Raw genomic sequence first — 27,218 nt, forward strand, 5'->3', positions numbered from 1 at the left:
CTACACCTTCAGTGTATCATTTAATTATCTTTTGGGTCATCTACATTTGTACACTTTCTGAGCAAATGTGATGTCTCATGACTTGCTACTATGTACCATTAGCAGAAGAATACAATGTTATAGAAATAGTAATTTAAAATAATTAAAGGCATTGTTTGATATTTTCCCAATTTGAATTATCCTGATCTTTCCCTGTTCAACTCTGTATCTATTTTTTTTTCTGGCCAGGACCTATCTATCTATCTATCTATCCATCCATCTATCTATCTATCTATCTATATATCTATCTATCTATTATCTAGTAATCATCTATCATCTATCTACCTATCTGTCATCTCTCTATATATCACCTATCTATCATCTATTAATTATCTATCTATCACCTATCAATCATATATCTATCTATTTATCATCTATCTATCAACTTACCAGTCAACATAGATATATAGCTACATTGCAAACATATCTATATATGCAAACACTTATATATATAGATATAATAGATATATCTATATATCTGTGCATGCGTGTCTCAAGCCAGCCACTTTACTTCTTATCTCTAAACTAATAAAGCAATACTTATTTTCTAATATCATCTTTACTGGTGGCTTATATAAAAACACAGAGGAATAAGGTAGTATGCCAACTTGATCAATTTGTACTACAAATTAAGCTAGTAATTAGTACTACACATTAAGACCATAGAATACACGGAACAAAGTAGTGTTAAATAATATTGGAAAGGCAAGTTAAAGCCATCATAAAGGGCTTTAAATGCCTATAGTAATAATTTTTCCCCAGAGACAATAGGGATCCACTGAAGATTTTGGGGCAGTTTAGTGATAGACCTCTTTACCTAAACAAAATTATTTTGCAAGTTCTACATAAAGAGTGAATTAGCAAAGGGAGGGAAAAGGGGTGGGGGAAGAAAATCAATTAGAAAGAAACTACAGTAGTTTAGGGTAGTTTAGGTGAGGTGATGAGGACTTGAACTAAGTTACAATTATGAGTAGTAATCAGGATAAAGAAGAAAAGGCAGATGGGAGAGATGGCTATGGAAATAGAATGGCTTGTCCTGTTTTGGGAGCACTTTTACACTGAATATACCAGGTATCAGGTGAATGTTGAGAGTTTGGAGGATTTTGTCAAATTTATTGCATAATTTTCCTCTTTCTTTATTTTCTAGAATTGATGCTACACAACTATAGTATTTTCATAGTGATCCAGTCTGTGATACTTGTCATGAGTAATGTGAGCCAAAATCACCAAGTGTCCAGGAAACCAAAGTTTCTTATTTTTTGGGGGCATAGAATGAAACCAAATTATTCTGATCTACTCCAGGCATATACTATGAGCCATCTATCCATCCTTCCTTTGTGGTGAGGTTGTGAACATTCAGTAGTTTGATCCCTGCAGCATCATGTCACCTTGTTGGTTATTTATTGGGCAACTACTCTTGCATATCACCTCATGCATATCAGCAGGTAAAATAATGTTTGCAGATGGCCTAAGGACTATTTTGTTTCTTAATCTCCTTGAAATCCCCTTCTTCTACTCTATTTACATCACTGGAGAAATGAAAGGCTTGAATATCATTTTGGCCTTTTGGGGGTCCTTTCTTTGTATTATTATATAGGGCCCTCAATGACATGAGTTTAGGATTAATTTTTGATAAAGGACTTCAGAGTTTCCTTGTCTTTTTTTTTCTTTCTTTCTTTCATTTTTCTTTCTTTCTTTCTTTCTTTCTTTCTTTCTTTCTTTCTTTCTTTCTTTCTTTCTTTCTTTCTTTCTTTCTTCCTTCCTTCCTTCCTTCCTTCCTTCCTTCCTTCCTTCCTTCCTTCCTTCCTTCCTTCCTTCCTTCCTTTCTTCTCCTTTCTTCTTCTTTTCTTTCTTCTTTCTTTCTTTCTTTCTTTCTTTCTTTCTTTCTTTCTTTCTTTCTTTCTTTCTTTCCTCTTCTTTCTTTCTTTCTTTCTTTCTTTCTTTCTTTCTTTCTTTCTTTCTTTCTTTCTTTCTTTCTTTCTTTCTTTCTTTCTTCCTTCCTTCCTTCCTTCCTTCCTTCCTTCCTTCCTTCCTTCCTTCCTTCCTTCCTTCCTTTCTTTCTTCCTTTCTTTCTTTCTTTCTTTCTTCCTTCCTTCCTTCCTTCCTTCCTTCCTTCCTTCCTTCCTTCCTTTCTTTCTTTCTTTCTTTCTTTCTTCTTCTTTCTTTCTTTCTTTCTTTCTTTCTTTCTTTCTTTCTTTTCTTTCTTTCTTTCTTTCTTTCTTTCTTTCTTCTTTCTTTCTTTCTTTCTTTCTTTCTTTCTTTCTTTCTTCTTCTTCTTCTTCTTCTTCTTCTTCTTCTTCTTCTTCTTCTTCTTCTTCTTCTTCTTCTCTTCTTCTTTCTTACTTTCTGTGTCTCAACATCTATGATGTGCATTGGTTCCAAGGCAAAAGAGTGCTTAGGGCTAGGCAGTGGGGATTAAATGACTTGTCCAGGGTCATGCAGTTAGGAAGCATCTGAGGCCAGATTGGACTCCCAAATTTTCTAATCTGATCTTTCAGACAGAAGACAAAATCAACCATGAGACTCGCATTCAAAAGCTTTATAGCCTGGTGCAACCTCCCAGAACTTACACTCTGCAAATGAATAAACTGTGAGAATCTAAGGCCATCATCACCACACAACAGTCAAGCATTAAATAATGCCTTAATCAATGAAAGGTTTAACAAATACATTTTCATTCTTCATATAGCCAGGTGAAAGGTTGGATGAGGCTTAAATAAAATGTCATAAAGTGAATTCCAAAGCATTGTTTGAGGCCAAGGAAGTCATCTAGTTTCAGCAATTTTTTTTCTTTGCTAATTAGAAGCAGCCCCACTTCATTACCTTTGAATAAATTTATGGATTTTCAATTTATGCCTGCTTTTTTGTTTCAGAAAACTGCCTACAAATTAAATCTGCAACAGCAAGCCTGCCAGGCCAGAAAGCCCCTTCAATACTAATTATCCTGTGAGGGCATAAGATTCAGAGTAATCTTTCATAATCACCATCAAAATTTATAACTGGTTTTATGACTACATGATTGTATAAATCCAGCAGATATGCAGTTGTCCTTATTAATGCTGTATGCTTGTGCCATGTGGTCATGGGTCACACAGTGTTTTCATTTCAAAGACCTGTTTTTAAGGAAGGTTAAAATGGGCTTGTAAAAATTCTATGCCCATTAAAATACTGAGGGAGGTTAGTCTTCTGGGGACAGTGTGAAATGCTTTTTTGTTGTTTTCATAGCCTATAATGGATGGGTTATTATGTTTCCCTTTTGGTAGCAGGAGCATCATAAAATCAGAGATTTTTTTGAGCTAGAAGGTACCTCTATTGAGGCAGCATAGCATAGTAGATAGCGTTCTGGAATCTGGAAAACCTGGTTCAGGTAAAACCTTTAAAAAACTGGCCTAATACAAATAACATTACTTCTCTGATCCTCACTTTCCTCATCTGTAAAATAAGGACAATAATATCTCTACTACCTAATTCAGGAAGGATTTTAAGGATTTAATTGGATTTTAAAAATGCTATACCCAAAGTGCTAAGTAAGTGCTATTATTATTATCAATAATAAAGAAGGCTGGGTTTGACCAGAGACCTGGATTGAAACCTCAGCTTTGCCAGTGCTACCTATGTGACATTGATGAAGTTGCTTCTCCTCTTGGGGCCTGGGTTTCTTCATATGAAGGGGATTGCAATTGATAAATGATCAAAGAATCCAAATTGGCAGCTAGATGGCACAGTAGATAGAGTTTTGGGCCTGGAGTCCAGAAGATAGGAGTTAAAATCAAACCTCAGTCACCAACTAGCTAGGAGACCTCGGGCAAGTCACTGAATCTTGCCTCAGTTTTCTCAACTTTAAATGGGGATAATAATAGCATTTGCCTATTGATGGAAAAGTGATGGATTCTGAATGCAAAATGAGTCTTTTTTTTTTACATGACCAAAGATGAGGATTTGTTTTTCTTGACTATATGCATTTGTTAAAAGTGGATTGTTTTCATTTTATGTTCTAAAAGTGAGAACAAGTTGGAAGGAGAAAAGGAAGATTTTTATTAATTAAAAAACATTTGTTTAAAAAACAAATTAAAATGATGTTGAACTAAAAATTCTTTGGGGTCTTTCTCTGCTCTAGATGTATGATTCTATACAGATGACCTTCATGGTACCTTTGAATTACCTCTTTATTTAACTTTATTTAACTACAGTGCTGGGTCTGAAATCAGGGGGATCTGAGTTCAAATTATCCATCCTATATGTGCAAGTGATCCTGGGCAAATCATTTAGCTTTTAGTCTGCTTTGGTTTCTTCAGTTATAAAATGAGGATAATAATTTTCCCTAATTCCCAGGCTTGATGCAAGGACAAAAGGAGACAATCTTTTTAAAGCTCAATGTAAACCCTAATGAACTTTATAAATGCCATATAAATTTCAAATATTTTTATTTTTATTGACAACAGGTCCAGAGAGATTGAGGGACTTTCCCAAAATTTCTCAGCAAGGAATTGGATTTACCAAACAGGTTGCCATTTCATTCAAATGATTTTTTTAAATCTCAAAATGAAAAATTTGACATTTTAGATGCATGGTCCTTGCCACTAAGTTCTGGCATATTCTTAGTTTTAAAAAATCTAATAAATATGAATGCAATTGATTTATTTCCATCACCATCGAAAATACTCCTTAAAAAATAAGACTTTTCACAGGCAGGGCTTGGCCACTACTCTATAAAAAAAAAACAGTTGTACAGAGACAGTCTGGATGTTAGAGTTATAATCTCAGACCATCACTAACTTGACCCTCCATAGTCATTGTCTCCTAGCCAAATGCATACATGGAAAAATAGGTAGTCAATACAATATATATGGAGGTTATTAAATGTCATCAACTTTACAGGCACCATTATTTCATGCCAGCACCCAGTCAGTACAGGGCCCTCCTTGCACATAGTACTTCTTGGTTGCAGGGAAGTAAAGGAATTTGAAAAGAAATCAGGAAGGCTCAGATTCAAATGCTACAAATGACCAATGTGTAATTAGCAGGAGCCAGAGATAAATAAGGGTAAACAAAAGTTGTGACCACCAAGTCTAAAATCCATTACTCTGTTCCAAATAAGTACTGCACAATTCTGCACAGACCTAGAACCACAGCTGCTTTTAAGGACCTCAGTCCCAAGGACCCAAACAAGAAGGAAAGAATGCTTGATTCAGAGACAGGAGACCCAAGTTCTAATTCTTTCTGAGACTTAGTAGTAGTGGGATCTTCAAAAAGTTGCTTCACTTATCCAAGTCTGGTTCCTTTTCTTTAAAATGGTGATGATAATTCCCATGATTTTTACCTTGGAAGACAGGGATAGTAGTATTTGCAATGCCTTTCTCTAGGCAGTAGTAGAATGTTTTAGGGAGTGGATACTTAGCCTCAGAGATATCAGGAAAGATATGGGTATAAATCTCTGCTCTGAAACATGCTGGCATTGTGACCCTGGGCAAGTTACTTATTTTCAGTGGTCTGGCCAACTTTCTAAAATAATGATGATGATGAGAACTTTTTATGAAAACAGTTAGCATTTATATAGAACTTAATATGTATCAGGCAGATAAGTGCTACAATGGATGGAGTGCTGGGTCTGGAGTCAGGAAGACTCATCTTTCTGAGTTCTAATCTGGCCTCAGACCTTGGGCAAGCTACTTAACTGTATTTACCTCAGTTTTATCATCTGTAAAATGACCCGGAGAAGGAGATGACAAACCACTCCAGTATCTTTGCCAAGAAAACTCCAAATGGGATCACACAGAATCAAGTGAAAACAATAAAATCAAATGTGTCAGATACTGTGTTAAACATTTTACAAGTACTATCTCATTTGAGCCTCAAAACAACCCTGGATGAAATTATTATCTTTATTTTACCATGGAAGAAACTGAGGCAAATAGAAGTTAAATGATTTGCTCAGAGTTTCATAGCTAGAGGAACCCCTAGTTGGCAATTTACCATATCAATTAAATTGCTGGGCCAGTCCAAAACAAAACAAAACAAATCAGAAACCTACCTCAGAGGGTTATTGTGAGTCTCAAATGAGATAATTAGGTAAAGTGTTTTGTGAATTTGAAAGTGCTATATTTGTGTCAGCTATCATCATCATCATTTCAAGGAAAATGCTTCATCAACCTTAAAGCACTATAAAAATGGGAGCTTTTATTGTGACTCTGTCCTTTTATCAGCTATTTTCTTCACGGTTGGATAGGAAACTGCCTAACACCACTGGCATCTTGCAGAAGTATTATTAGTCTTCCTTATTGTTCCCTTCTCCAATTTCTTGTTCTTAAATAGAGAAGGGACATGTTCCAAATTTTTTCAGAGATTGTCAGACAAATCCTTAGGAACCCAAATTTGAATAGTGGTTTGAGGTCTGGATAGGTTTCAGGCCTCCCATATTCAATTTGAATATTGAGCTAAGAACCATTTTGGAATGGAAAAAAGCATTGGACTCAGAATCCAGGACACCTGGATTTGAAGTGTAGGGCTTCTAATTCTTAGCTTTGTGACCATGAGTAATTTCTGAACCTCAGTTTCCCCTTCTATAAAATAAGCAGTATAATGATGACTCTATGTCACAAAATTATTGTGGGGAAAACCTCATTTTTAATCCCATCCACAAGCATATACTTGATATGTGACCCTGAGCAAGTCATCTCATTTCTCAGTGCCCTGGATAATTTTTGAGGATGGTCAATTGCTGATGAGTTGCATTGCTGCAATGGTTGAATCCTTGGAATAAGTTTTCCAAAGTGATAAAATCAGAAGCCAAGATTTCTCTCCCCTATACTACTTCCCCCATTTCTTAATTTGTAAGTTTTCTCAAAAAACAAAAAAGTGCTTTATTTCTTTTTTTAAAAAAATACTCTTTTTCCACCCTATCTTGATGTTCATTACATAGAGGACATTCATTCATTCATTCATTAGTGATTTTGGCATGTCGCATAGTATGCCTACAGATTTAAAAAATCATAAAATGCACACAGACGGATGCTAGTGTATTTTCCATAAAAGCTTGTCTGAAACTAGTGAATATAAATCAAACTGTTGACTTCAGAATCAGTTTTTTGCATGCACATTACGTTACTGGGGATTTGCTGATTGAATCACCCAAGCCTAAAACAGTGACATTAATTCCAGGCTCCAATTGGATTCTGGTGCCAAGGCAAATCATATGTAGGGATTAGGCTCATTTAAACTTAGGAAGTAAACATTATAAGAGAACTGTTTGCTTTCCCTACCATTTTATTGCTCAATTTCTGCATTCATCACTTTATCTAGCAAATCACATATCAAAGTACTGTTAAATATATTTTCCTCTTCTGCACAATTGAATAAAGCAAGATATAATAGATGGTGTAAATGCTTGAATGGAAATTTATAGTAGGTTCTGATCTGTGATCCCCCAATTATATGTGTTTGTAATGAAAATATATAAAATTTTAATTATAAATACAGAGATGCAATGTAGTATTGTCAGGAGAAAATCATGAGATTTAGAATTAGAAGATACAAGTTTCAAATCCAATCTTATCACTTACTAGATGTGTGAATCTGAAGAAATTTCCTCCTTCTGGGGAGGAATGCATCTTAAAAATGAAGGGCTTTCAGGGGGCAGCTGGGTAGCTCAGTGGATTGAGAGCTAGCCCTAGAGACGGGAGGTCCTAGGTTCAAATCTGGCCTCAGACACTTCCCAGCTGTGTGACCCTGGGCAAGTCACTTGACCCCCATTGCCTAGCCCTTACCACTCTTCTGCCTTGGAGCCAATGCACAGTATTGACTCCAAGACGGAAGGTAAAGGGTTTAAAAAAAATGAAGGGCTTTCACTAGATGATTTTCATCTAGTACAAACTCTAATAATAACAAGACTAATAATAACAATACTATGTAACATTTATATAGCACTATATGTCAGGTACTGGCTAAGTATTTTAGAGATAATATCTCATTTGATCCTCACAGCAACCATAGGAAGTAGGGGCTGTTATTTATTTCATTTGACAGAAGAGGAAACTGATGGAATCAGAGGTTGAATGGCCAAGTAAATATCTTATGATATCATATAACATATCATATTACTAAGTAAATATCTATTGTGATAAATAAAAATTATATATGACAGAGAATCAATATAAACATATTATATATGTGTGTGTAAGTGAATATGTGGATGATCTGATCCCTGCAAAGAAGCTTCTTCATTGTTTGTGGAGTGGCCTAAACTCTGTTATGTATACAAATATATGTATGATCAAAAGTAATACATTCAATTGTTTCACAGATGTAATATTCTTGTTAAATAGTATTTATAGCTATATGTTTTCAGATTATATCCATGTTTGACTAACATTTTGAAATCATGGACAGTTTCATTCTAATGGAAAACTTGTGTAATGCTAATTTTTCTTAGTAAGTTTTTTCCTCTCAGAAATGATCTACAAAATGAAAATAAGTACACAATTAATTGTTATTTCTAGCACCTTTTCCTCAAAGACATGTTCCCTGACATGTCAACATCCATACACTCAGGACATCTGATTTCATTGTTATGAAAACTCTATCAAATCATGACCATTTCTAACTTACTGTCCTAGGAAGCAGCCTGAAGCTTAGAGTTAAATAACTTACCCACAGACACACAGCTGGTGTCAGAAGTAGAATTTGAATCCAGTTCTTCCTTTCTCCCAGTCTATCACACTATCTCCTCTTTATTAATATTTTAATGGAAGAAAAGAGAGAAAAATCACTTTTTGAAAATTTAGAAATAATTTGTCTTAAATTCTGTTAAAAGCAAAGGAAAATGAAAAAGATAATCAATTGTAGATCAGAATGATTTAGTAAAAACTAGTTAAAATGCAATTCTAATTAAATTAAACTTAGTGCCTTACCCGTTAAAGTTAGCTCTTTTTTGTGATATGTATATTGATTTTTGCATATATTATTTCCCCCATTAGAATGCAAACTTCTTGAGGGAAGGGGCTTTTTGGATTTCTCTTGATATCTTCTGTCTTCATATCTGTCCTTCCTCCAAAGTATAATGCCTACTACTTAGTAAGCTTTTAATAGATGCTCATTGATTATTTGGTTGATAATTCCTGAAGTACCATTACATCACTGAATTTGACTAATTGCTCATTTAAATCAGCATTACCAGCACTAAGTTTACTTCTGTGACAGAGGCTGGCACTAGAGACAAAGTGCCAGACTGAAGAGTATGTGAAATTGATCACCTCTATGGGGGAGGGGTTCCAGGAGTAGAATCTGGGAGAGGAAAAGACTCTGGCTGGGAGAACAGTAAGGATCTCTCAGTCTTGTGGAGCCAAAGAGAGAAGTTGGGAAAAAAAAGACTTTCTCCTGAGGGTTACCCACTTTTCCTGCTGGTGACTGGAAATCCTTCCCCCCAACACTTCCTAATTGAAAGGACTTTCTGAAGAGAAACCTGAGCAGAATTTACCTCAGATCCTGTTGCCCAGGGGTGAGTCAACCTGACTTTCTCTCAGGGGGCTCAGGCTGCCATGGCCTGAGTTTCCCCCAAACTTGAGGAGGGAGGGGAAAGGGTTTAGATAGAGACAGGGACCCCCTTTCCTCACTTCCCTTTTCCCGTTCTTCCCTGTCCATCATTCCTTTTGTATTACCTGATTGAGTTGACATTAAATGTTATCTGTCCCCCAAGCTGAGTGTTAGTGAACAGATCAAGAGGAGACCCTTTGATCTTGAGTAGTGGAAGGGAAACAAGAGGGACAAGAGTGAATTGGGAGAGCAGCTTTAGCTAAGGAGGGAAGGCAGAAGGGGGAAAATCTTCAAAACCCCTCTCCTCTCTCTGAGCCAACACTAAACATCAGCTGTCTCTCTTGAACCCCACTTTGAGAAGGGGAGGTCTCCTCTATTTCCACCTCTCTTAATACTGACAGTCTTAATCCATTTTTAATATACTTCCTAATAATCACAGAAAATGTGTCTTCACTTCTTAAAAGAATTGGTGGGAGGGGTGGGATAGGGAAATGTGACAGAGGCACAAATGTGACAAAGGAAGAGTTTTCTCCTCATGGGGGAGGGACCTCAGGAGGCTGGAATCTTACAGAGCCAGAAGGTTCCTTCTGAAGAAGCAATTGGTCTCTCAGTTTGGAGAAACTGAAGAGGGAGGGCTGGATAAGATTTTCTCCTGAGGGTTACCCACCTTTTTTCCTGCTTGTGACTGAAAATCCTTCCTCCCAACATTTCCCAATTGGAATACACTACTGAAGAGAAACTTGAGAAAGACATTTGGAATCTCTGAACTGTGGCCAAGGGGTCAAACCCAGGGTCAGTCAACCTGACTATCTCTCAGGGGACTCAGACTATCAAAGCCTGAGTTCCACCCAAACTCAAGGAGGGAGGAAAAAGGGATTTAGCTAGAGTAAAGGTACCCCCTTTTCCCCACTTTCCTTTCCCATTCTTTTCCCTGTCATCCATTCCTTTGTATTACCCTGATTGAGTTAATTGACATTAAAGTAGTTATCCTTTCCCCAAATTTTGAATCAAGTATAAGTGAACAGCTTCAAGAGGGAGAGATATCTTCTTAAGAAGAGACATTTAAGTCTCTAGTAGTGGAGGGGGGACAAGAGAGACAAGAGCAAAAGAGTTTCTTTTATCACCCTACAAACCTTCCTCCATTACAGAATGAATGGGAAGATGTGTGAGATATATTGTAACAAGGGAAAGGGAAAGAAAGTTTATGTCTGATGTTGTTGAGATAGACTTTTTTTTCTTCTTTGCTTCCTTCTCAGTTTTGTATTAAAGTGGGAACATAATGCAGGGGAAGATATTTAACTTTTATATACTTTTTTAGGTCAGCTGTTTGCTGTCATATGTAGCAGGTGATGAAAAAAAATACCAGCTATATTCAAGTAGAACTGGCTCAATAGTCCCTTTGTTATTTTTTATTCACCAATTCTTTTACTTTCCAACTTTAATTTCATATCCAAAAATTTCAGTATCAGAGAAAGTGATATGTCCTCAATTTCTTCCTTCTTCCTTCCTTCTCATATATCTCATTTTTCTATATTTTTGATAGTAAGCTTTTAGGACTGATCTTTCCTACAAATTGTGTATGTGGGGACATTTCCCTGGGTAGAGGTCCTTGCCCAAGAACATAATTCTATTTCTTGCTCCTACTGAAAATAAACCCAACCTATACAGTTTTGCCATGTCCTGATAGTCTGAATGGTATTTTTAGTTTAAATTTGTTTGTTTATTTGTTACATTAAATTTCCCATGTATCTCTCTTCTTCCTATATTCACACCAGAGAAGACATAATTTTATTACTCATATGTGTGTGTAAACAACAATATCATGTATATTTCTATTTATTAGTTCTTTTTCTGGAAGTGGGCATTCACAGTTGTTTTTCAAACAGTATTTCTGTTGTTGTTTAGAATATTCTCTTGTTTCTGCTGTAATATTTATTGGGAGAGATGGGGAGGATATGAAAAATAGGGGGATAATGGGAGTCTTGTAGCAGGGTATGGAGGAGTTGAGGGGAGAGAGGGAATATCTTCTTGGTGAGGCAAAGGAGAGAGATGCCCCCTGCCAAGAGGAAGCATCAGGAGTCTGATAAGGGTTGTTTGTCTTTGAATGACTGAACTGATGTTCAGCTCCCTCCATGCACAGAAAAGATAGTCCACTTATCTGACTGCGAATTAAAATAATATAAAGTTTAATAACCATTTGGGATTGGAGAAATATCAGGAAGGAGGGGTAAGGGAGGTCCCTAAAAAAGGTTGGAGTCTGTCTCAGGTTTTGGAGCTGTGGCCAGGCCCCACAGGCTGGCGGAGGGTTTCTCCCACTCCCATCCTGTCCTCTGTGCTAGTTTATCAATTTCAGAAACTTAGCAGTAGACAGAAGGCAAACAAGACCACTTCTAACCTTCAGAAGCCTATGTCTTTGGGCTGAACAGAGTAGAGACACACCACTCCAGACTGGGCCGAATGAATTCCACCCTCCTCCAACACCAGGCAGGAAGAAAAAAGCCAACATGAAGGAAGTGCTAGTCGCAAGACCCAACTGCCATTCCCAGCAGGAAGGAAGTGCTAGTCACAAGACCCAACTACCATCCCAGTTGCCCCTTCCCCCACCAACTGTAAGTCTTCTTTCCTTTCCACACTGCTCATTTCACTCTTTATATGTTCATTTAAGTCTTTCCATGTTTTTTAATTAACCTGATCATCATTTCTTATCAAAATCATATACATTATATATAACTTGTTTAGCCATTCCCTAATTGATGGGCATCCCTTCAATTTCCAGTTCTTTGCCATAGAGAGTTACTACAAATATTTTATAACATAAAACCTTTCCCCCCTTTTTTGATCATCTTATCTAACAGGACCAATAATGGTATTGGTGAGTCAAAGACTATACAGTTTTATAACTCTATGGGATAATTCTAAATTGTTCTCCAAAATAGCTGGATCAGTTCATGGAGAGGATGTAGAAAAATGGAGATGTTAATACACTGTTTCTGGAACAGTTTGTATTTGATAGGGCTATGGTGGAAAGAGAAGTTTAGATCTTTTAGATCACAAAAAGTGTTGCTGGAAGAAGTCATGATGGCTCCTGAACATCCCTGGGCACTATTACTGTCTACCTGAGAAAGAGTAATTGAAAATAGAAAGGAAAAGTATGTTGAAAAGTCAGTCAATAAGCATTTGGGATACTTATGCCAGGTACTGTTGAATACAAGAAATGTTGAGATTATAAGGAAAGGATTAAAAAAATGGTCTTCAACTTCAAAGAACTAATGTACTAACGGGAGAAACAATAAGGAAATTACTTGGTATATTTAAGCTATATACAATATGAATTGAAGGTAATCTTAGGGAAGGGACTGAGATGGGGTAGTAGATGAGGAAAGCCTCACACAGTTAATACAAATTGCGTTGACTTGAAGAAAGTCAGAGAATCTAGGAGTTGGAATTAAAGGACAGAGAACATTCCAGGCATTGATAACAACCATTGTAAATGTGCAAGTGCCTAAGATGACTTTCTTCTGAATTTTGTCCAAGGAGGAATTATGTGGAAAGATTGTACTTAAAACTTTTTATGAACTTTATGGGTCATCTGCAAACTAATGTTTAAAGAAAAATAGAATCTATAACTGGCCTTTCAATTAAAGAAAATTATGTCATTCTTAAATTCTCTGAAAAGTTAAATGAAATCCTGGCATTACTTTGTTTTTAATGATGAAAATGATGAGCTATTTCATCATAAAACTTCCTTGACCAATAGGTTTTTAATCAATCCCTAATTTTAAAAATTTGGAATAAAAATGGAGATGAATGATGTTCATTTGTTTTTTTTTTCTTAATGCACTGACAACTCTATTGCTGTAGCTATTCCAGAATTATGCATTTTTCAATGACCTGTAAGTGTACAGGTAAAAATATTATTTAATATTCATGGCATAAATATGCAGATACTTTTCTTACCTTTGGTAAAGATTTAGCAACACCCCCTCAACACTGGATTTCACATTGTAAGAGGAGCCAGGAGGCTAACTTAATCTACAATGTCATTAACTCTGTAGTTTATAAAGTGCTTTCAATTATAGAGTTCTCTTTGCAAGAAAAGATGTCTGCAGATGAAAAATGCATGTTTTGATTATGTGTCTGGGAAGCTGCATATTATACTGGTAGGTCATAATAAAATTGGCAAGGATGATTTGTATACTGGAATGGGGACCACTTTTAAAAGTCAATGCTCATTATGGTAGTCTAGGAGTTCAGTTATGAATACAAAGGATTTGGATATTTCAGAATTCTAAGTGAAATTTTGAATAGTAAAAAGAAAATAATGCAATTTATTTTCCCCAATACATGCAAGATAATGGACCCAAAAAAGAATAGGAGGAGATGGGTTGGAATATAATTAAGAAAATTCAATACAATTGTCTGTTTCCTTCTACCAGTGAAGGTCCATTTTTTTTTAAAAGGCAAGTGTTATTTTGGTGAAGATAATGACTAAGTGCTATACTTGCAATTATCTAATCAGATTTGGGTTCAAATCCTTAGTTGTGTGACCCTAGGCAAGTCATTTAACCTTGTTGTGCCTTATCTTGTATGTCAAGGACAGGTTGTTATCTGCTATAGTAAAGGAAAAATCCAAAATCAAGAATTTGCCATGTTGAAAAAATTCCATATTTAAGTTGAAATGTCCAATAAGTATTTGAGAATATAGAACTGGAATTCTGGAGAGAGATTAAGGTTGGTTCAAGTAAAAAATTTTGTAAAGCACTATGTAAACCTTAAGGTAATTATTAGGAAAATTATTATGCAGATATGTGTATGTTAAAGGTTACTGACTATAGTAGATAGGTCATTAATTGGACTTACAGTCAAGAGGACCTGCGTCCAAATTCTATCTCAGACACCAGCTATTTGATTCTGGATTAATTCCATAACCTTTTGTTTCCTAATCTGTAAAAGGGGGAGAGGGGACTAGACTCCATTAACTTTAAGGTCTTTATACCTATAAATATATGATCATCAGACCTTGTGTGATTTGTAACCCATCTGTCTCTGGATGATAGTTCAACAAAGGAAAACAAAAGCCTGAATACTCCACTTAATAGTTTAATATAATCACAAAATAGTATAAGGAACAAGGAGAGCTTCCAGTGAATTGCGTGGATCTTCAATGGATAAATTGTGACAAGACATGGATATATATCATGTGAGATGAGAAAGTGTACAGGGGTTGCAGTTTTTACTCTTGAAAGGAAGGCTCACAACACTGAGATTACAGTTTCATCATAAAATCCAAGAGTACACGGAAGAAGTCTAACAGTTATCTTTGTATTATCATCAACAAAGATTAGTTAACCTAGGGAACATTCATAGATTAGGGATTTTTAAGTGATTACTGACACTTAATGAACACATTTGGAAGGAAAAGAGATGTTAGCTAGGGTGGCCATAGGCAGTTAGGACGAAGAGAGCAATGTCCACCTTCCTACTGTATTTACTCTTCCTCTCCTTTGATCTTTTTACTTCTATACAAAAGTTCAGTGTCTTCATACCTCCTTTCTCTCTGCAAGTAGATAATGAATATGGAGAATAAAATTTACTCAGAGAAAAAGTTGGATGTGAACATGACTGCTTTCCTTCTGTCTGAGTATTTGAACTTTTAATATTTCAGTTAATTGTCTGATGGAAGAAGGGCCTCATGTATCAATTGACTATTTGGTACTGGAGATACAAATGCTTGTGAAAGGAATCCCTGGCATTTCTGGAGGAAGTATGGAGATATTTTGGTGGAGAATATACCCTTTCTAGTACACCTAAAATCATGTGGCCTCTACAGTCACTTAACATATCCTTATTGTGAGTAAAGAAAGCATGTCCTAAGCTGGTCAACTTGGTCAGGTCAACTACCTATCAATTTTTTTCTAGGAATGTTCATGCTTGAGTCAAGGATCATATGTTTATATCTTGATGTCCCTAGACTCTAATAGCTAACACAATATTTTTCTTAATAACCACCAATATCTGTTGGATAATGTATAAATTAATGCAGACATTGCCTTAATTATTCTGACAAGATTTCAAGCAAGACACAAATGAGTTACAGGGATACTTTTGATTGAGAAGCTTACATATGCTCAGTTATCACTTGACATATACTGACCTGACTGATCCATAAGGGCAGATTTGATCATTGATACGGTATTTGTAACACATCTGGACCTATATTCAGAAGACCCAGGTTCAAATCCTCCACTTCCTTTCTTCATACTCTTTAATTAAGTTTCTTCAGTTTGGTTTCTGACTTCTAGTCACTGAAGCTGCTCTCTCTGAAGTTGTCAATGATTTACCAACTGTATACCAATTTAGCAATTTCTTCAAGTTGACAACTGAAATGCCATATCATCTTTTCTCAGTCCTCATCCTTCTTGACCTCTCTACAGCCTTTAATAATGTCAGGAACCCTCTTTACCATGGTACTTCTTTCTCTTGATTCTCTTCCTGCCTATCTGGCAGATTCTACTTAGTCTCCTTTTTTGGATCTTCTTCTAGATCACACCTACTAACTATGTGGTTCACACACACACACACACACACACACTGAGACTGTTCTGGGCTTTCTTCTCTTCTATACTATCTCACTTACTGATCTCCTTGGGTTGTATAAATTCAATTATTATCTCAATGCTGACAATTCTGAAATTTATTTATCCACTCCTAACTCTGCTGATCTCTAGTTTTGTTTCATCAAATTCCTACTGGACAACTCAAACTTGATGTCTTATGAACTTAAAAAAATAACCCTTACCTTCTGTCTTGGTATCAAAATCATTAATAAGTATCAATTACAAGGCAGAAGAGTGGCAAGGAGTTGGCAATTGAAGTTAAATGACTTGTCCAAGGTCACATAGGAAGTATCTGAGATCAGTTGGAACGCAGGACCTCCAGTCTCCAAGAAGAATGCTCTATCCATTGAACCATACCTGTCCCTTTCTATAGGTATCTTTTTCTTCCTTTTAAATGTTAATATATTTTTTCCTTTTTTATATTTGTTTTTATAGTTACATGTAGAAACAGTTTTTGACAATTTTTTTCTGATTTTTTTAGGATTCAGATTTTCTCCCTCCATCCCTTCCCCTTACTTGGCAGTACATTTTCTGACATAGGTTATATAACATATCAGTAGTTTCATGAAATACATATTTCCAAATTGCTCACATCATGATAGAATCACATGACACACATACAATAAAAATCTCATAAAGGAAAAAAGTAGAAGATGGCATGCTTTGTTTTTCACTCAGACTCCAACAGTCCTTCCCTGATTGTAGATAGCATTTCCTTCATGACTGCTTATCATGGAAACTTGCTTTACTGATAATGGTTTAGTCTTTCACATTTGATCATCACATAATATTTCTGTTACTGTATACATTGTTTTCCTAGTTCTGATCACTTCACTTTGTATCAGTTCATATAAATCTTTTCAGAGTTTTTTTTTAAAAATCTCATTCTGTTCATCCTTTTTTATAGCTCAATAGTATGCCATTACAATAGTATACCACAACTTGTTCATCTATTCCCCAGGTGATGGATAACCCCTCAGTTTCCAATACTTTGCCACTACAAAAAGACTTGCTAGGAATATTTTGGTATAGGTGGGTTCTTTTCACTTATTTCTGATCTGATTAGGATACAGACCAAGTAGTAGTATAGCTGGGTCAAGGTGTATACTTAATTTTATGGCCATTTGAGCATGGCTCCATATTTTTCTCCAGAATGGTTGTATCAGTTTGCAGCTCCACCAAAAGTGTTTTAGTGTCCCAATTTTCCCACATCCCCTCTAGTATTTATCATTTTCCTTTTTGGTCATGTTAGCCAATCTGATAGGTGTGAGGTGATATCTGAGTTGTTTTAATTTGCATTTCTTTAATCAATAGTGATTTGGATCATTTTTCACATAACTAAGGATAGTTTTAATTTCTTCCTCTGATAACTATCTTTTCATATCATTTGACCATTTTTCAGTTGGCAAATGCTTTGTATTCTTATAAATTTAATTTAGTTCTCTATATATTTTAAAATGAGGCTTTTGTCTGAAGTAGGTATTATTTTTTCCAATTTTTTGTTTCCCTTCTAATCTTGATCATATTGGTTTTATTTGTATAAACCTTTTTATGTAATCAAAATTATTCATTTCATTTTAATAATGTTCTATATGCCTTGTTTGGTTATAAATTCTTCCCTTATCTATAAGAAATCCAAACAAAACTTTTATTTTTAGGTCATGTCCATTTTGACTTTTCCTGTTTACTCTATGAAATATTGGCCTATGCCTAGTTTCTACCATTCTGTTTTCCAGTTTTCAAAGAAATTTTTGTCAAATAGTAAATTCTTTCCCCCAAATCTTGAATCTCTCTTGAGTTTATTAAACATTAAATTGCTATGAACATTAACTTCTGTGTGTTGATTGTCTAAACTATTTCAATGATCCACTACTTTATTTCTTAGCTAGTACCAGATTGTCTTGATGGTTACCAATATATAGTATAGTTTAAGATTTGGTACAGCTTGGCCTCCTTCATTTGTAGGAATTAATTCCCTTGAAATTCTGGGCTTTGTTCTTCCAAATGAATGTTGTTATATTTTCTAATTCTGTGAAATAATTTTGGGTAGTTTGATTGGTATGGCACTGAATAGGTAAATGAATTTAGGTAGGATTGTCATTTTTATCATATTGGCTGAACCTATCCATGGGCAATTAATGTTTTTCCAATTATTTAGGTCTGACTTTATTTGTGTAGAGTGCTATGTATTTGTATCCACAGAGATATTGTGTTTGTTGTGGTTTTGTTTAGGTTTCTGTTGGTTTTGTTATTGATATGGTCAATTATGCTGATGGTTTTCCTAATATTGAACTATCTCTGTATTCCTGGTATAAAACCCACTTGATCATGGTTTATGATTCTTATAACAAAATGATATAATTTCTTTGCTAGTATGTTATGGAAAATGTTTGTAACAATGAGTGTTAGGGAGAGTGGGCTATAGTTTTTCCCTCTGTTTAGCTCTTCCTGGTTTAGGAATCAGTACCATATTGTGTAATAAAAAGAGTTTAGAAGAATTAAATTGCATCTTCCCCCATTTTTCCAAATAGTTTACATAGTGTTGGAGTTAGTTGCTCATTGAATTTTTGGTAAAATTCACTTGTGAATCCATTTGACCCTGGGGGCTTTTCCTTAGGGAGTTTTTTGATAGCTTGTTCAGTTTTTTAAGTATTCTATTTCCTCTTTTATTAATCTGGTTAGTTTACATTTTTGTAAGTATTCACTGATTTCATTTAGATTGTCAGATTTATTGACACGTAATTGGGCAAAATAATTTCAAATAATTGCTTTAATTTATTTTTCATTGGTTGTGATTTTGTGTTTAATTTTTTTTATTTTTGATTCTGGAAATTTCATTCTTCTTTTTAAAAATCAAGTTAATCAATGGTTTATCTATTATATTTATTTTTCCATAAAACCAATTCTTTCTTATTTTAATGATTTTCTTACTGTCAGTTTTATTGATATCTTCCTTTACTTTCAAGATTTCCAATTTGGTGTTTAATTGGGGAATTTTAATTTGTCCTTTTTCTAGTTTTTTAGTTGCATACCCAATTCATTGATCTGCTCTTTCTCTGTTTTGATGATGTGAAGTATTTGGAGATATAGAATTTCCCTTTTCCACCTTGGCTGTATACCATGAATCTTGATATGTTGTCCCCTCATTGTCATTTTCTTTAATTAAATTGTTGATTGTTTCTATGATTTGTTCTTTGAACCATTTGTCCTTTAGGATAAGTTTTTTTTAGTTTCCAATAATTTTAGTCTTTCTGTTACCCTTTATTGAATGTAATTTTTATTGCATTGTGAACTTAAAACTATGCATTTAATATTTCTGCTTTTCTACATATGGTTGTAAAGTTTTATGTTTTATTATATGGTCCAATTTTTGAAGGTACCAGTTACTTCTGAGAAAAAGGTGAATTCCTTTCTAATCCAATTTGGTTTTCTCCAGAGATATATCAAATCCATATTTTCTAAAGTTTTATTTACATCCTTAACTTCTTTCTGATTTAATTTTTAATTGTATTTATCTACTTCTGAGAGGAGAAGGTTGAGGTCACCCACTAGTAATATTCTATTATATATTTCATCTTGTAACTCATGTAACTTTTCCTATAGTAATCTGGATGCAATGTCATTTGGTGCATATATGTTTAGTATTGATTTTTTTTTTGGCTGTGGTGACTTTTTTCATGATGTAATTTTCTTTTTTTATCATGGTTTTCAGGTGCTCTGATGATTCTTATATTATTTCTCCTGAATCTATTTTTCAGGTTGACTTTTTCCATTGAGAAATTTAGATTTTCTTTCTTTTTTATTAAAAATTTTTTATTGTTTCCTAATGTTAAATAGATTCATTAGCTTCTATTTGTCCAATTCTAATTTTAGGGAGCAATTTTTTCCTTGAGTTTTTCTGTTTCCCTGATTTTTGTGTTTCCTTTTCCATTTGACCAATCCTATTTTTTAAAAGAGTTGTTTTCTTTACCCCCTCCCATTTCCATTTCATCCATTCTATTCCTTGGGGATTTGTTTTCTTCAATATATTTGTGCTTCTGTTTCTTTTTATCCTATTCTAGTTTTTAGAGAGTTGAGTTCTTAAATGAATTTCCCCCAAGCTGTTCAGTTTTTCTGTCAATTCTCTTATTATTTGGTCAGCTAGTCACCCAAAGTTCACACCTTGGTGTGTTAGATTTAAAATAGTTTTGAGCATTAAATAGTTGTAGATAAGAGAGTGGGAGTCATAAAATGTGATAATTAAAATGTTTGGGAGCAAGGGAAATATATAACAATTATGACCGATGAAATATGTTTTCTACTGTGTCTTGGGTTTATGTAAGTATAAGATGTTCGCCAGGGAATATATTCCCAATTTATGAATGTGCCCAAGCCAACTGGGTTTTATAGAGAAATTTTAATTTATAATACACTGATTAATCAATAGAAAAAGAGAGAAAGTAAGAAAGGAATAAGAATGAAGGGCCTCAAGCCAATAAGGCCTAGACCTCAGTCCTAAGAAATAAATCAGTCAGTTGGTTTTATCACTCACCCAAGATCTCTCTAGGTAAGGCTTCTCATGCCAACCTCAGGCTCCACCTTCAAGAGAGCCTCCTTTCAAGAAATGTTTCCAGAGAATTCTCCTCCTGACTCCTCCTGAGTTCACCTTCCACAGCTTCCTTCAAAACCTCTCCAGGAGCTCTCCCTCCAGGACCTCTCTCCTCTCAGTCCTCCTTCAGAGCAACCTCCTGAGTTCTCCTCCAGAGCAACCTCCTGAGTTCTCCTTCAGAGCAACCTCCTCAGTCCTCCTTCAGAGCAACCTCCTCAGTCCTCCTTCAGAGCCCGCTATCTTTAAGGACCCCATCTAAGTCCCCTCCCCTCAGTTCTCACATCTACCAATCACTGTTTCGATGTCTCCCCTGTGCCAATGGTGGCTCTAACTTAACCCAGGACCTCCCAGAGGTCTCTCCCCTTTGCACATGTCTGTTGAAGGTCATATTCTCAAATAATTAAATCTTGATCTTTGCTGCACCCTTCCTAAATCCTGTTACTCTGAGTAGGGTGGAGATTGTAGTTTCCAAGACCTGGTTCTGTCATTCCAAGTATCTCTATTGTATCAATTCTAAAATAAATCAATACTCAAAGAACTTCCTGTTTTATGCTTAAGCATAGGTCAAAGCCCTTTCCATTGTTTAGCAAAAGGTTTCTGTCCTAAAGTAGTCTTAAGTAGGGAGGAGAAGGATCCTCCCATGCCAAGGAGTCTCATATTCCAATAGAGTTCTTACTATCAGTAGGAAATTTTTTCAAGTATGAAATTTCCCACTGGGGGAAATTTCCAACATTCATAAGTCTAAGAAATTTTAAGGTTTACAGGTGCAAGCCTCAATCCTTGACTCTATTTTAGTCTCATAACCAGTCAGTTTCCAAGTTCTTTATTGTTCTGTCTTAGTGCCATCTCTTTTATATTTCCCTTTATCTCTCCTGATATGGCCATGATCCTGGTGCACCTCACCATCTCATACCTAGACCATTGCATTTAGCCTGCTATGTTGATTGGTTTTCTTGCCTCAGTCCTCCCCTATTCCTTCACTCTGGTGTCACACTGGTATTTCTAAAATACAGATCTGATCATGCCATCTGTACATTTGTTAAACCCTATTTACTCCCTTACTCCCTATCACCTCCAGAATCAAATATAAAATTCTTTGGCATTCAAAGCTGTTCATAATTTTGCCTGATCTTGCCTTTCCAGTCTTTACTCTACTCCTCTTTGTGACTCTCCACCAATGATACTGACCTTCTTTCGGTTCCTTGAACAAGACAGTCCATCTCCTGACACAATGAATGCCCATATACTGTCCATGATACTTGTAATTTTTTGCCATCTCATCTCAATTTCTCTGCTTCCCTGGCTTCCTTCAATCTCATCTAAAAATCCTCCTTTTACAAGGAGCATTTTCTGATCTCTCCTTAATAATAGTGTCAATTTATTTACATATATCTTATTTTAACTTGGTTGTTTGCATTTTTATCTCCACCATTGGACTGTGAACTTGAGAAAATGAACTTTTTTTTTGGTTTTTGTAATTTTGGGGTTTTGTCCTTTTTCTTTATTTGTATTCCAAGTGTTTGGGACAATATTTGGGACATATTAGGTACTTGATGAAGACTTGTTTTCTAGACTTGACATTGGGCTATGTGGCTTTGGCAAAGCATTTCCATCCCTGTCACTTTGTTTCCTAATTTAAAAGCTGAGAATTTGGACTAGATAATTCCTAAGTCTCTCCTAGTTATATATCTAGCAACATCTAAATTGTTTATTTACTATAGTGTTGACCATAGAGTCAGGAAGATGTGAGTCTGTCAAATTATTTGTCAATTATTTTGCAAAATTGAAAGCGAAACAGAAATTCTGATTGTTACTATTTTTAAAATGTATAATACTGTGAATATACTCAAATATCCGGTTTAACATTTAGAATCATAAATGTTTTAGCTAGAAAAATCTTATAGTTTCTCTATCCCCAAATACTTTGGTTCTCTACCTTGTATACCTTGGAGTCAAGAAAACTGAGCTTCATGGAGGTAAAGTGACTTGTCCAATGCCATCATGTGGATTTTAAGAAATAGATCTAGGACTTGAACCTATGAAACCTGGCTCCTAATTCAGTGTTCATTCCACTAGATTAAACACCATATACATTTCTGTGCTGGAAATAGGAAGCTGAACATCAGCACAGTCCCTGTTATTAAGATGCTTAAAATCAATCTAGTGAGCTCACTTATAGACATTACTGAGAGTGATGTTAGAGAGCTCTGATGTCTGATTGTAAGATAATTATATTTAAAGAAGTGAACTTATAAAATGGTACATTTATGCTTTTGACACTTCGGGGCTTCTTCCTTTTTGCAATTCAAGAAATCATACGGTGAGACTTTCTTCTAGAATTTGTGACAGTAAACCTGTACTTGGAGTTTATTTAAAATAGCTTATAGTAAGTATGACTCAATTGGTCTCAGGAACCACATATCCCACCCACATCTTGCAAATAAGGACTTGAAAATGTTGAGCAAATCATGTCAACACAATTTTTCCATTCACTAAATAGTAGTAATAGTAATTTGAATCAATCCCAGGCACAGGATCTCAGAGCTGGAAGGGAATTCAGAAATGATTTAATCGCATCTATATCAGATAAGACTCCAAAGCCCTAAAAAGTATTCCTCAAGCTTTTGCTTAAAAATCTCCAATGAAGAGGAACCCCTCATCTCTAGGCATCCATTGTACTTTTATACAGTTCTCTGTATTATGCAGTATTTCCCTTAAACACAAATCTGCTTCTTTACAACTTCCACCAATAATTCCTACACCTGTTCACTGGAACCAAGTAGAAAAGATCTAATTCCTTTTTCACAAGGCAGTGTTTCATTTCTTGAAGACTATAAGTACATTACCCCTAAAGTATCTTTTCTTTAAGCTAAACATACACCACTTAAAGTAAATCCTTGTATGACAGTCTCCATTCTTCTGCTGAGATATACCAATGGATTCATGCTAATATAATCAAAGGTTCTAATGTATTCTAATGTATCTAGTCAGTGTGCAGTAAAGATAAAACCTCAGAATAATCATCATCTTCTCTTTCCTCCTCTTCTTCCTCCTCCTCCTCCTCCTGTTGTTGTTGTTGTTGTTGGTTGTTGTTGTTGTTGTTGTTGTTGTTGTTCTTCTTCTTCTTCTTCTTCTTCTTCTTCTCCTTCCTCTATCTCTTCCTTCTTTTTATTCTTTTTTTAACAACATCCTTTAGTAACATCTTGCTTTGGCTTAATGGCTTCACAGTTTTCTTCTGTTAGTTTCTGATGATATTCATAAAATAGCTTTCATTTCAACGAACATTAATTTACTCAGTTTCCTACTTTACAAACATTAATTTACTCAGTTTCCTACTTTGGTAAAAGGGTGCATATATTTTATAGGAAATAGTAGAAAAGGAAAATGTTTGGTCTAGAATATTATATGCCAGATCATTTATATCTTTATCCAAGTTCTTAGTAAATCAATAATCATTCTGAAAGACTTTAAAATGTTTCCTACAACATTCTTTCATTGTGTTTTCTGTTAGCCTCACCCACATGGTGTCCTCTAATATCCTAAACATCTATCAAGGGACCTGCCTGTATTCAGTGATGATGTTTTGGTGAGTATTTCACAGCCCAATCTATGGGAGGAAAAATGTGCGTGTTTGAATATAAACATATGCAGATATATGTACACACACACACACACATACATATATATCCCTATATAAGTATAGGTATACATGTGTAAGGGTAAATTTAGGGTTGAGACTGAATATAAATTTAATTGGTTGCCAGGGATTTAATTCAAATTCCAAATAAAATACCCAAGTCAGTTTAGAAATTTTATGGTGATTTAATTAATATAGAGGGAAGGAATTAAGAAGAAGAGAGAGGGAAAAGGGTATAGGATTTCTCTGGCCTAGCCTGAGCCAAGGGAAGTTCAGAGACCTTTCAGCCACAAGGCCTCCTCTGAGATGAGGGGCTTCCTTGGAGGATGGCATTTTAGGAAAACTAAAGGAGAAAAAAAAAGTATCAGCCTAAACTCCAGAGAGCTCAGTGAAGATGCCTCACCTGTACTAAGTTACTAAGCTTCTCCCAGTATTGTATCAAACCTGCCAAACCTGGACAATAGCTGCAGCCAAGATGCCAAGATGCTCAGCATGCTGCCACCAGCCACCATTCTGCCAAAAGAACCAGAGCCACCTCTCCACGAAAAAAGACCAGCGAGAGGAAGTGGTGTGAAATATATAGATCGTTTTTATAGCACTTCTTGCATCTCACATGTACCAATGGTAGCTTAAGCTGGACTTAGGACAGCCCAGGGAGTATGTCAGTTGTTTCTGATTTGTCATTTGCTAGCACATGTCTGTCATAGGCCAACTTCTCAACACTTAATTCTTAAGCAGGGGTGTAGACATTCCTGTTTTGTTAGACTAAGCAGGGTGGAGTAAATCTAAAATTCACACATGTATAGATACATGTAGATATAGAGATATTTTCCTGAAGAACTCAATTATACACTTTTAAACATAATCTGCATCATTACAATTTTTTCCACCACTTTCTCAAATCTAGACAATCAACAATAGATAAAGCTTTGAATTATAACTTGCCAATTTTGAACCTATGAATACACAACATTGACAATTTTACTATCAGTTCTTAGGAGCTGATTTGAGCTCGGTACAGCACATTCCTACCTGTATTTTACAATTATGAAAAGATTGAATGTTAAGTCAATGTCTAATAATGGAGTACAAGAAGGACTAATCCTTTTAAGCATAATCACTTTAACTTAATCATTTAGGATGAAAATATTTCTAATGTGCTCAGAAATAAAGGATTTATTTATTTATTTATTTTGTTTGATGAATTGGAACTTTGATTTCATCCTTGTAAGGTATTATGGGTGAGGATCTCCCATTACCAATGCAAATCAAATCATCTCTGCCAATTATAGTCACTGAGAATTTCCTGGGATACACATAGGTATGACATCTTTTCCAGAGTCACATAGCGTATTTGTCAGAGGTCAATCTTGAAAGAAGCCATAGAAACCAAGAGTTAGAAGAGAAGAGGCAGGGCATTCCAAGCATAGTGTACTATCAGTGGAAAGACATGGTGCCCAGAAATGGAATGTCTATGCAAAGAACATGTAGTTGAATATAGATTGCTGCTATGGTATATGACTGGGATTTGTAATTAAAAAAAATGTTTTTCTTTATTTTATTCCAGTAACAAATTTACACATAAACTTTCCAAGGTTACATGATTCATGTCCTCTGTCCCTCCTTTTCCCCCAAACCTTCCCAGACTTGACAAGCAGTTCTACTAGCTTATACATATATAAGACCCCAAACCCAAATAAACAAGTGATAAATCATTTTTTTCATCTGCATTTCTACTCCAACAATTCTTTCTCTAGATGTGGAGAACAGTCTTTTCATAAGTCCCTCAGAGTTGTCCTGGATCATTGTTTTGCTGTTAGGAGCAAAATCTGGTACATTTAATCATCCTACAATGTTGGGATTTGTAACTATTAAAGATAATGTCTTACTGAGAAAGTAAGTATTCTTACTGATAATGTGACTAATTTACTAATATTAAAATCTTTTAGTGTAATATTCTATTATTCACCAGACCACAGCTTCAATAGCATAACTAGATACCTATTTTTACATTATTGTTTAGTTTCACTCAAGCACAAGCCCTCTACAAATATGACTAGATCCACTCAGAGAGTTCCACTCTTCACGGAAACTTCGCTATTAAAAATGTATCTGCTGATGTGGACTGTCTTACATTTAAAAAAAAAACTTTTTTGCTGAATCTGCTCTCATCTCTGTAATTTTGCAGACTAGAATCTCTTGGAAGAGACCATTTAATTCTATGTTTGGTATAGTGACTTCACATTTTTGGAACCCAAGCCATAATTAGTAATAATATTTTTCCATTTTACAATAAGAAATAATAAGTCATATTTGAAATTCCTGTTCCAGTGCTAACCCTGCCCTGGTGTTGGTAGGCAGTTGAAAACGAATAATATCTGGGTATGCAACGAACACACCCATCCTCCCACATACGGTAGAAGATATGTACCACAGTGCTGCTATATATGTTGAAGGGCAAAAGGTTACCTTGGCCATAAATAGCTTTGGGATATAAATTCCATGACAGACTTTAGAGACTTAGCAGTTGTACATAAAAATGTAGCCAACATTGTAATTTTTTATAATTTGCAACATGAGCATTTTAAATTAGTTTAGACAGTCATCATTTGAAGTGCAGGTTTGAGGATGCTTTTCATATATTTATGCATATATGCAATAGAATTTCATCACTAGGGGCAGAGGGAAGATGGTAGGGAGAGGGGGTCACCCAGAAAGTATATAAAGAGGACTGATTTTATTATAAGTATGACTCAAGGAGAGCACAGCATTCAGCTTTTAAAAATAACATGAGAAATGGTAGAGAAGA

Source organism: Monodelphis domestica, chromosome 1 (genome assembly GCF_027887165.1).
Source record: "Monodelphis domestica isolate mMonDom1 chromosome 1, mMonDom1.pri, whole genome shotgun sequence".
NCBI classification, from domain to species: Eukaryota; Metazoa; Chordata; class Mammalia; order Didelphimorphia; family Didelphidae; genus Monodelphis; species Monodelphis domestica.